The sequence below is a fragment of the Amblyomma americanum genome, chromosome 2 (assembly GCF_052857255.1).
Source record: "Amblyomma americanum isolate KBUSLIRL-KWMA chromosome 2, ASM5285725v1, whole genome shotgun sequence".
NCBI lineage: Eukaryota > Metazoa > Arthropoda > Arachnida > Ixodida > Ixodidae > Amblyomma > Amblyomma americanum.
This window is the reverse complement of record NC_135498.1, coordinates 109,516,203-109,528,826: the sequence shown is the minus strand read 5'-3', so window position 1 is coordinate 109,528,826 and position 12,624 is coordinate 109,516,203. Positions and strand designations below refer to the sequence as shown.

At 46.2% G+C, this 12,624-nt stretch overlaps 1 long non-coding RNA gene across 1 annotated transcript; it reads left to right on the top strand.

The window, feature by feature from the left end:
- The first annotated feature begins 340 nt into the window (after positions 1-340).
- Positions 341-12,161, top strand: LOC144118956 (uncharacterized). The gene is made up of 5 exons (XR_013312205.1): positions 341-510; positions 1,837-1,876; positions 7,911-8,083; positions 10,263-10,319; positions 11,887-12,161. It is a non-coding gene; the product is annotated as an uncharacterized LOC144118956 (long non-coding RNA).
- The last annotated feature ends 463 nt before the right edge of the window (positions 12,162-12,624 follow it).

Sequence of the window (12,624 nt, the reverse complement as noted above, 5' to 3'; positions counted from 1 at the left end):
CTTTCTCTCACCGAAACTTCATTTTCAATTTTTTGCAGTCGCGTTGACAGCGCTGCTCCATTTTTAACGCGATATAAAGCGAAAGAGAAAAAAGACTTAGTGGGTCGTTTGGTTCAGCCAAAATGGTGAATGGCTGGGGAATGTTGCTTGAAGCCCACTTGCCGCAATATCCCGGTGAAACTCGCCACATTTCTCTTAACTTGTTTCTTCGAGCTTGTCGTTAAAATGAGTCTCCGAAACAAAAGCTACCGCAATCACACTGCGAGCTTACCGCGCCCGCCATGAGTCATGATCGCTTTCGTCTTCCTCCAGTGTGGCTTTAGTGGAGCCAACGGCAGCGCATCGATGCGGGGAGCGTGCATCACGACGCATGCGCACCCTCCGGCGACTAGTGTCATCCAAGGGGTCCTTCGCAACTCCGGTGCCTAAGCCGTCGGTCATTTCTACGCGGGCTTAGCGCACCGTGTCGAGCGCTCTTCAACATCGGCTGACTACAGCCGCCTTTCTCAGGTAACTGGCATCCGCCTTCTACGCCCGATGGCGGTGAATTGTGCCCAGCTTCTTCTACGGCGATGGCAGAACGGGAGGCATCTTAAGGGAAGCTGATAGTGTAGTGTTGTAGGACATTGCAATCAAAACTGCCATGGTTTGTAAGGTGTAAATGTACGCTGTCCAAGTGTGCTGTAGATTGCAGAGATTAGTGCGCCACACAGTTGGAGGCTTCAGAAATGTGGAGCGTGTGCTAATGTGCTTGATGTGGTGGGTGAGGGCTGGGAGTGTTGTATAGCAATGGCGGATACTTCTTTGCGCTGTACGAATAACACAAGTCTCGGCACTTCTTTCCTGTTTTGAACTGCGGTTTTATTCTTGCGACTCGCTCACATACCAATGCCTTCCACTCAGCGCCTCGCACTGATCCCGTATTAAGGTAGTGCGGCTGCTCTCAATAGCAGCTACTAGCCAGAGATCCAGTTCATGCTGGTTTTAATGGCTTCTACCAAGATGTCGTGTATTGGAGCTCATTACGCACCGAAATATTAGTTGTTCGCGTGGCGGTCATTTTTTATGAGGTATAGTGGCTGTCTGTGAAATAGGCATCACCCTAAAGCTCTACGACTGAAGTTTGGGGATGGAAAGGCAAATGTTGGCTACAGTGCGGTGGCTCTCTACAACTACACTTCAGGCGGTAACTGCGCAGCGTTTGTTTTGCGGCCATTCTTTCTAAAATATTGTGGATTCAAGACATCAGAAATCTCATACTCAGGTTGCGAGAGCTCTCGGCAGCAACTGTGGATTTACAGCAATTCCCTTTGAGTTCGTGTTCATTGGCCCCTAAACTATAATTGCTTTCTAAGGAGTGTGTTGCGCCGCACATCCGGTCTAGGTATACCGTTCGCACGACCTGCGTTGGCCCTACGTCCTTGGACCACCAAAATGGGGCGGCATCTTGATCTTTTGTGACCAGATGGTATTCGCCCGGTGAAGGTCATGTTCACCACAGTGTTCAACATGGTTGACTGTCTTGAAGATGCGACATAAAAGAGCTGGCAGAAAGCGGTTCGCTATAAATAGCGTCATGTTGTCTGGTAATTATAACGGCATACATTGTAGAGCTTCCGCGTAGTATTAATTCTAATTTCATCGGCCTCTGGATACAATAGTGCATTTGGTGCCAAGCTCCAGAGAGATAAAAGAGCTACTAAGTAGTGTCAGTCAAACGCTAGTATTGCCGTTCACTGTCTCGAACAGAGGGCTGCTGTAATATCACTAAGTGCATAACCACCACTACCTAGAAGTTGATGCTTCGACATTGAAATTCCTATTTCTCTTTTGCAGGAAGTAAGCCACCCAATCAACCCGCCACCATGACGGAAATGTAAGTCTGTTTTTTGTCGAATTTTGATTTATTTAACGTGTTCTCATTTTTTAGATCAAATTTTTTGTACTTATCAGGTAAAAAGAAAGATAAATAGCAAAGGCTTTAGAGAGGTACGCACGAGTGGCCCACTTAAGATTTCATCGCTCATCGTCGCTGCATGCACAGCCGCGCTATAACCGTCACAAAGAACCTCTGGGAAGTAATTCAGTCAATATGGCAGCCCGATAGCAGAATCTGCTCCTGTTGCATAGGTTTCTCGAGGGAATAGCCATGGGCGTAGTTTTAAAACACCATGTATTTGGATTCCTTCGTGGATTCATAAATCTCATATTTAGAAAGTCCTTAAAGTTTGCGAGAAATGGGTGAGCACTTGCCGTCTCTCTCCTCTTGCTGCCGTGTCTGCCCTTTGCTAAATTGTCCCATCAGAAGAAGAAAAGACCTTGCGCCCTGCAGTCAGAAACACGGAAGTTGGAAACGCAGCACTTTCATAGCTCCTGCCTGCACAAGGAGGTATTGTCAGTTCAGGGAGGCAAGCATGAAATAGTCATTTTTCCCAAGGAAGCAACTAAATTTCAAAGAGTACAGTCGAGTCAATTTGCTGCGGCCACAAACGTAACGAACGCTCACTTATTGCGAGCTTTTGCACTCCTATTGTCAAAATATTCATTATGGTATTGGCAATTCGTGTAACGAATGTCTGCGGCCACACCACTCGGTAATAAAGAACCAGGGGGCGCCGCAAACTTGCCCCTGAAGTTCAAACTTGCACTTCAAAGAGCGCAGATCGAAGAACGTCTCTCGGCCCCCGCGACACAGCCCCGGAAAGAACCTCTTGACCAAAAGAGCGATGAAAACTCCCAAATGAAACTATAAGTAAGCGCCACTCAAGCGCGTGCCGATGGCATGAAAGTTCAATCATGGCCTCCGTGCGCGCCGGCTGAGCAAAGCATCACAGGAGGAAGCAGAAGCACGGTGGGCTCGAGAAAGTGGTAGCGTCATAAGCGAAGCTACTGCCCATGGTCGTAGATCATCTAACAGCACCGATTAGAGAAGTTTGCATGCCCCGCTGGCCACCACGTGGTATTATTGCATGACCCGTCAGCTCGACTATTTGAGCTACTTCCAGATGCAGGCAGCGCCTGATAGCCGCAATACAGCTGATGCATTCTGTGGCCATGAGAGCCGTGCTACTTTTGTCGCTCCACAGGCCCAGGAACGATAGATGATGCGGTGGAACACACACGTGATCAGACGCATGTAGATGTGTGTCAACGCGTTGTTGGTGCACAGCTTGCCCGGTAATATTTTCAGTGACTACATTCGTGCGGGCATTATCGCTCAGCCGCAGTATTACTTAGCCGCTCAGCCGCCTCGGTGGTTTTGTCATTATGGTGCTCGGATGCTGGTTCGAAAGACGCCAGTTCGATTCCAGTAGCGGCGATCGAATTTGGATGGAGGCGAAATGCTAGAGGCCCGTGTATTGTGCGATGTCGGTGCACGTTAAAGACCCTCAATTGGTCGACGTTTTCTGAATTCCTGCACTACGGCAGCCCTCATAGCCTGAGTCACTTTGGGACGTTTAAATAAACCATAAACATTACGAATCTGTTGCACGCAAAGTACAAGCACTTCCTTACCGGCTATCATCATCAGCAGCCTGACTACGCCCGCTGCAGGATAAATGATTCTCCCATGTCTCTCCAATTATATCCTGTCCTGTGCCAGCTACGCAAACCCCGTCGGCGCAAACTTCTTAATTTCTTCCGCCCACCCAATTTTCTACCGCGCCCTGCTACGCCTGCCTTCTCTCCGAATACAGTCTGTTATCCTTAACCACCATCGGTTATCTTTATTTTGCAATATATGCCCTGCCAAAGCTCATTTCTTCCTCTTGATTTCGACCTGGATATCATTAACGCGCGTTTTTTCTTGGCCGATTGTGCCCTCTTCTTGTCTCTTAACGTTATACGTATCATGCTGCTTTGAAGAACCAGACGGGGATCACGCAGTTTTTATGAACTGAACTCCACTTTAGGCAGGCTTAGTATTTTGGGCTATAATACGGGGAATACGTTTACTACAACATCGCACATAGCCGACTCAATCTGTGTGACCATCTGTGTGACCGACGGTATTGCTTCTGGGTAGTGCCATCTCGAGCACGATTCGACTGTAGGAAACAGCATACACCTTCTCTCGCCTCCTTTGCCAATTTTTAGCGCTATTAATGGTGATGCGCTATCAATGTTTGAACAAAATGTGTATTGACGCATATGTACTTGCTTCGGCCGGGTGAATTGCTAAGACTCAGTTAAAGCGAGATCATTTCCTCCTCGGAAGTTGCTGTTTTCACCTACCATGCAGGATAATTATGCCGCGCGAGATAAGCGAGTTGGTTTGAACAGAAAGCTGGGATGTTTGGCATAACATATCGGCACATATATATCCCTTACGGACAACTTCAGGATCAGAAGTAGGACACATGAAGCCATGATTGAGCTGGAACTATCGTATAGTGTGTCTGTCTCTCGTTTGGTTGCTGCCTGCCAAAGTACGTTGGGCGGCATTTGGTTTGCTGTTCGATATTAACGCGGTAGGGTTTGGTATCCCGAGTCGCATAAAAGCCGCTGTCGTCACCCATGAGCAAAAAATTGAATGGGACACTTAAGCTCCGCCTTAATTACGGGTATGACGCGACAGCGTAATGTGTTTATTCCCAGATATGCAGGAGGTCATTCTCTACTTTACATTCGTAGATCCCTGGAAGTCATCATACGCCTCCTGGCGCACTGTCGCAGTGGTTAAGCAATGCACTACTGGCCTGCGATGCCAGAGGTTCCCAGTGGTGGGCCTTGTACTGCCCAGGTTGCTCGACCCGAGCGACCAGTCATTAATTTACCTGCCACCTGCCATGGTTTGCAGTTTCTCAGGTAGACAGGTTTTGAAGACGCCGCAAGGTCACGTGACTAGCTGTAAAACCTCCCTGCTAGGTTTCTCTGTGGGTGCCACCTGACTAAGTCATGATCGTGACTTTTGGCCCATAACGCCAAAGGCAGATTTTCTGAGTAACGGGGCCTTTGAAGTTGGCGCGTGTAAATCCCGATGGATCGAAAAAAGCAGTAAAATTGAGATGGGCAGAAAATTCTGTCCAGCTGAGTTAAGGTGGGAATCGGGCCCAGAATCGTCGAATTGCTAGACGGGCACACTACACAACGTCCACAAGGGCTCGTTCCTTGGAGCTGAATAAGATGGACCAAGTAATGCGCTGTTGTCTTTGACTTGGTTTAGTGTTTTAGAGGCACGTACTGATGCGTACATGAGTAATTATGAGTATGTAACTGAGAATGAAGTAAGTGAGTAAACGATGTGAACGGGACCTAATAACGATATCGCGATCAACTTTAAAGGCGAAGCTTATGCGAAAAAAATTGAAAAATGAAACCTGGTTTTGAGGAAAGTAAATTACGTAGTAATTGTCTCACATATATTAGTGGACACCCGAACCGCACCGCAAGAGAAGGAATAAAGGATGGAGCGCAAGAATGAAGAAGAAAAGAGGTGCTGTAGTGGAGGTTTCCGGAGTAATTTCGGCCATCCTCAGAAATTTAATGCACTGACATCGCACAGCACACGGGCGCCTTTTTGCGTTTCGAATTCATTGAAACGCGGTTGCCGCGGCCAATCTTTTAATGCGGGGACTTGTTGTTGTTTGGAACATATGATAGAAAGAAGAACCGAGTTAAAGGTTCAAGGGGAACCCGCCGCGGTGGCTCAGTGGTTAGGGCACTCGACTACTGATCCGTAGTTCCCGGGTTCGAACCCGACCGTCGCGGCTGCGCCTTTATGGAGGCAGAACGCTAAGGCGCCCGTGTGCTGTGCGATGTCAGTGCTCATTAAATATCCCCAGGTGGTCGAAATTATTCCGGAGCCCTCTGCGGCACCTCGCTCTTCTTTTCTTCTTTCCCTCCATCCTTTATCCGTTTCCTTATGGCGCGGTTCAGGTGTCCAAAGATATATGAGATAGATACTGTGCCATTTCCTTTTCCCAAAAACTAATTATGAATATTAAGGTTCAAGAGGTGCATTTGTGTCAACATAGGTACAGTAATGCGAAACCATTACTCTTACTGCTGACGATTATGCTGCTGCGTGGTCGTTTCTTTATCCCTTTGCCGTTTCTAAGCTTCGCTTCTACGACATCAGAATATGTGTGTACCGTTGCTAGAGCGTCTAGTAAGCACACTGAAGCACGAAATAATTGTTTTACTTGAATAAAAAACTAATATAATAATTAGGTATTTAGTTAATTCTTGGTACAAGCTTTCCCCGGCGTGGTGCTCGGCCTCGTTAGGTTGAAATGCTTGGGAAATGCGTCTTTGACCCCACCTTGAGTAGAAGAAAAACCTTGTGCCATGGCGCTATTTGGCCACACGTGCCCTTGCGCGACAAAAATTCATCATCATCATACATAAAAATAACATAATCATTTAAACTATTCCGTTAATGGCCCCTGTGATGCATGCTAGCTAGTTCGTGCGGGAACCCTCTGAAGACACGTTCTGCAGACAGGCCCCGTACACGCCACTCATGAGAGAAGAAAGGCATTAAAAATGAGAGGTAGACAGGGAACATTTTTTCCTGCTCTCTCGTAGAAAGGAGGTATCCTTAAACTGTTTGGATCACTCTGACCATTTCCTCCGAAGGCGCTCCTGTTTATCTGTTTATTTATTTATTTACTTATTTTCAGTACTCTCAAGCGCCGGCGCATTATAGAAAGGAGTGGGGGAACAACAAAAAAATTCAAAATCACAAAACCAAGCAGGTAAATACAACATTCCAAGAAAGCGAAAAATAATGCGCATAAAAAAGCACACAAACGCCAACAGAAAAGAGTACCGCCTAGAACTGAACGATAACAAGACTGGAAAAGAAAATGCGAACAAAGGATGAAACAAAAATAACTAGTGGTGTCACGCATCAGCCTCATCAGAAACTAACGAGAGAGGACTTAGTCCTGCATGCCAGCCATGGCTGCTGGAAGGTGGTTCCACTGCTTTGATGTGCGGCGTATAAAAGAAAATAAAAAGTGTTCATGTGATTAAAAAATTGATAGTCTCGTATTGATAGTCGACAAGAAAAGACGGATAGCGAAAGGGATAGGTGTAGTGATAAGACGCGCGTGCAGTGTTTGTGATGATAAATTTTATGAAAAAGGCATAGGCGTAGAACTTTTCCACGGTGTGCAAGACAAGGTGAGGAAAGGTTAGATATCATAGCTGTAACACTCACGGTCCGGTGCTCATATATGTCAGCCAAACGTAGCCGAAGGCAGCATCAAGCTTTAATAGCCACCAGCATCGGTGAAGCCCATTCGATTTCCTTGCAGGTTTCCCTCTTTTATCCATTCTTAAGGACCAAACGATACTGTGCTTTCACCAGATGTTTCCGTTCTAGCGTTGTTGACGTCGGAGGGGACGAGAAAAATCCACCTATAGGCACTCCACTCTATGCGCTTCCAAGAATATCCCACAGAATCGAAGATAGCATTGCTCGCGCTGACGTTAGCTAAATCACATTCATCTCACAAAGGAAAACACGGCGATCTCGCCGCACGTAATACCAGCGCAGGGCTCCAGAAGTTGCACCACTGTGAAAATTCTTGAACGCGATGCGCCTGCAGTACAGTGGATGAGTTTGGTCTATTTTCAGGGGCTCAAAATGCAGGAATCGAAAAACAGAGGGACGCACTCGTATACACTATTACGCTGCAGTGCTGTTTGTTGCGCGTTTAGGAAGCGATCGATGATTTCGATATATCTGTCTCATATCTGCGTTGATTTTTTTTTCTCTCAGACAGCTTTTAAAGTAGCTCATCAGGGTATTCTAAAGCTTCCTAATGTTGTATGACGAAAACAAAAACCACCGCCATCGATGAGCGTTTCACTTTTTCCCCGACCGCTCGTCAACTTAGGAGGCAGTCTCTTGGATAATCAGTGCATCCTGCCGTAGCCGTCTGATTCGCGCTGTGCAGGAGCGCGATGAGCGGCATCGAGGCGAGTGGAGTGAGCGGTGCGGATGCCGGGGGTGCCGCAGGCCCCACGCGGCCCTGGCTGTCGTCCAAGGGCATTCTCGTCTTCCTCTGCGTGTTCCTCATCTGCATGTGCGCCATCATCGGACTCGTCATCTACCTCATCCTGCTCAAAGGTAGCCCCTCCTCGGCAGTCTGTCATTTCAGCTCGTAGCTCTTTCGCCGCTGAGGACACGACAGCGGAAATGCCTCTTAAATTAATGATCAAGTTTGGGCTTGAATACCAGGGCTACATGGAAGTATCCAAAGGTCGCTCAGCCAAAGACTGTGGACTTGATTAGTTGTATAGGCTGTGTTGAAAAACAGGGGCTATTGCTGTTGTGTTGGCAAAAGTAGTTAAGGTAAATACGGACCCGCGGTTCCACTTTTGAGCTTGTACTGGCAAGGTGGAGGCTCTTAGCCGGACTCTAGTGGCTGAATTCACTACACGCATGCACACTAAGGCGCAAAACAACGACGCAGAAATAGCAACGATTCTGGCTGTTTCTTTAAATTTATCTAAAGTGAGATGGATAACCCAGTAATTAGATTTTTAAAGTAGCAAAAGTGCAGCGCTTTGTACGAGGCGTAAAGTGCGGAATTTTGTGCGAAATTTGCCATGTAGTGGCAGTTTCTAAATGTGCCTAAATCAAATATAGCCGGAGGGATTTTTCGGCTTGTTAACGTTTCGCAACCATTGCTCCACTTTGTAACCTGACTGAGCTTAACGTGTGGGCCGCAGAGACATTCAATACGCTTGAACTGAACCATCGTTACTACTGAACGTGATTATTCGTTGACAGTGACGGCAGGTCAGAGTGACCACGTAACACGGGTATGCCTCCTTCCCTCCCACAAGGGTATACATGCACTGGCAGCTGCTAAGAAACTTCTCCTTTCGCACTCTGTTCTCAAGCGTCCAGAGGCTGACCCGAGATAAATCACACTCAGCAATTCTGGAAAAAATCAGTGTTCAACGACTATTAGTTAATCAGGTTTTTCTTATATTGTTAGGTCTAGCTCTTACATTCAATATAACCGCAGACCTCTTCTCGACAAGCTTGCTACTGACGTTTTTCTATCGTGAAAAATGTTTCTTTCCCATTGGTTTTTTTATGCCATTGTACTCCTGCGAAAGAGTCACCAAAAGCACTTCATACGAGGCTCGGCAGGCAGACCAAGTTGGGAGAGCTGGGAGCATTTGGACCATTATTACATGTGCAGCCTCCATTTACTCTAAGCGCAGCTGTCGAATCAAGAACTGTGAAATCCTCTAGGTATCTTTTAACGTCGCACGCCATCAAGTAGCGTCAGAGAAAAACGTATACGATGCTCCCCATTCGAGTGATACATCCTCCTTACAAAGGCGCCATTGAAGTATCGCTCAAATCTCAGCTGCAGAAAAAGAATATCTTTCTCCTAATTATGTCACTGCGACCAAATGAGACAAATTGGTCTGGAAAAAGAGTTCCAAACAATCCTTAATAGTAATCTCCGTATTGTGGAAAACGTGCAGAACAGAGACACGTAAAATTTCGCCACCTTCGATAATTGAGCCTAATGCGGAAAAGGAAAACCGCACCTTGATCTCGCAGTTCTTGTCAGCCATGGCGGTGTCCAGCTATAGTAGAGATTTTTAGCATAGCGCAGTCTGCTATCCATCACCATGATCCGCTTCAGTGCACCATCAGTGCGCACGCTGATTGGCCCCGACGCGGCAGGCTGGCGCACAGCTTGCCAGCACCTGGCGCCATCTCGCGCCTTTAGGGCGACCTGCTTATGCGCAGTGGCACCTCGCGGACGTGGATCGCTGTACCAAATCGCGGATCACACTATGCAATAACTCTCTTTTATTGCTTCATAATTGGTTACATCAGTACCTTTACGAGTTTGTATATTATCTGAACCTTCGTCTCCTTGTTAACGCGACGACAAACTCTTCGAAAGCTTAAGATAATAGTAATGCGATTTCCGTCGATTATTTAGCAAGGATTGCCATTATCTGGTAAGGATATTCAGCCATAGTAGACACCACCTTGGAACAGCTAGAAAGACGGTAGGAAATACCACGTCATTAATGAAATATCGCTCAGCCTTTCCTTAGTTGTTACCGAGACAAAAACGCGTTCCGCTATCAAATGAGAGTGCCGAGATCTCCCATTAAGAGCCGGATAGCTGGATCCTACATTTGCTCTTCAATTCTCTCGGCAACGCAAGTGTACTTAGAGTTTTCTCGGCGCTGGCCGGCCACATGTGCCCTGCTGCCATGAGGAACAAACATTGTTGTGTATATTGCTAAGATATCTCCTACCGCAGGCAGCCAATTACCCGGCGGCAAGGCGAATGCTGTTCCAGAAGGGCCTGAACGCTAGCGTAAGTGCGCCTTTTATGAACACACCAACAGTAATAGAAATTCATTAAAATATATTCTGATGCATTTTTTCATGTAGCGTGTCAATATTTGTATCAGTCAGATTCTATCTTCGCAAAAATAAATCATTGACACGATATCATTCTAAAAATCTGAGACAGAACTCAGAATGGAAGCAGAGCATTTTGGCCGAAAAGCTGACTACTTGATATTGCATCTTTGAAAAAAAAAATGGAGGCAAATGTGATGGCCCCCACAGGATTAAGAGCTAAACAAATTTAATTTCCAGAGTTCAGAATAGCTGGATCGCGAAAATATGTCCCAGAAATAATAAGGTGGAATATTGTGTCCATTAATATAATTAACAAAACGTACATACTCTACAGTGGTTTTCGTAAAAACCGTCTCGCTCTTTCGTTTTACTCACTGCGAAAGTGGGCACTCAAGCTGCCTGTAGCAACAAAGTAATAGTTACAACGTAAAAAACTGTAAACACTCAAGCTGGAATCCGCAAGGGACAGCGGAGGTGGCTTAACATAGAGCCAGTTGGAAGGTCCTTGTAATAACAGGTTGTTCACGTAGCGCCTAACACCTCCGCCACGGACACCTTAGACGCTGTGGCTACGTGCATGCCCTACTGCCAGCACAGAGACTGCCCTATACTGTTCTTTGGAGACTAACAAAACCGAGCCTAGTTTCCCAGCTAAGATGGGAGAAGGCTGGTTTGTCTCTCGCCTCCAACGTTGTGGGGTCCACCTCGCCGTAGAACACTGCCTTAGACTTGGTGTTCCACAAGTTTCCGCCTACAGGTGACCTGAAAGTTTTCCAGGTTAAAAATGGGGCCAACAGCTCCACGGACCGTAAGACTGTCTTCTCCTTACTTTGCAAAAAGAACCAAGACTTGCCATGTGTGAGCAGTAAAAAATAACTGTGTGCTGCAATAAAGATGAACACAGGCCTAACAGTGTGTAACCTCGTTTAACCGACCTTGTGCTCCGTATAACCTGGCTCATCTGAGTTGGGCCACAGCAATTTTTTTTTCGAAACGATGAGAACGTGGCAGTTTTTCTTGGGGTTTACGGAAACTGGCCGAAATTGTGGGAGGGAGATTGCAGCGGCAGTTTGTTCAGCCAGTGCTCGTTGTACAAGCATCGCCTTAAAAGACAAGCGTTATAGAGGCAGTTCGAATAGCTTAAATGTTAAACGTCATGCAAGCGAGATAGATGCCAGAGCCGGATGTCTAGACTTCACATATTTCTAAGAGAAAAGAATAGATACTGCATATAAACGAAATATAGAACTGGAACCCTATTCAGAGTTAATTTAAGCAGCCCAGCAATGTTTATTATTCGCTTGGGCTTACCGTCATTTATTCTAGGGCTGTTCAATTTCGAGATACAATCGTAGTTCTTTACCATGAATTTTCTACTAAGGATGTCTATAACCATGACATGTTTTTTACCTCCCGTCCTCTGGGTTAATCATGAAAGCGAGAAGAGAAGTAGCGAGAATTGCGAGGAATGGTAGCAGCCAGGTTCACTAAATGGTTTTCGTCTACCCGTATTGCAGTTTGGCCTTCTTTTGAAGACCCGGAAAGGAGGACCTCAGCTGATTTTCCACCAGAAAAAAAAGACAGAGTGGTCGCTTCCAAGAAAGAAGAGTCGCTGTGCTGTCTCAAAATGGCAACAAGAACATTGGGCATTCATTTGCGACCACCGCTGAAAGATCCGTGGGGTGCAGAAGGCACTCCCTGGAATGTAGTGTTTTTTTTCATTTACGAGAGAACAAGGTACCGCTTTTCTCTTGAGTTTTTTCCAAGGTCAGTAAAAGAATTGTGAAAACGACTGCTTCTTCCTGTGGTGAAATACTTGCACGAGGTGTTCGTGAGCGAGACATTACTAAATGGGTGTGACCCATGCTTCCAGAAAGGAAGATAAAAGAAATAAAGGTAAAAACGATAAGGCAGTCTTCTTGAAGTTTTGGCAGGGAGTTAAAATAGTTGAAAATCTGAACAGTTTTCTTAAACTGAGCGATATTTAAGGTTTCGAAAGCATAAAACCTGAAGGTAAGCCTTGCCGATTTTTTCCCCGCTAGTTTTGAAAATGGATACGTGATAGCAGACTACAGCTCAGGCGTCTTCTCGCAACCTTCAGAAAGTGTGCAGAACCGCGGTGATGACGTCACGCACGTAGAAATTTCAGATTTCCGTTGTCTTCGCGCACGCCGTTCTGTGTATCGTCGGATAGATAGATAGATAGATAGATAGATAGATAGATAGATAGATAGATAGATAGATAGATAGATAGA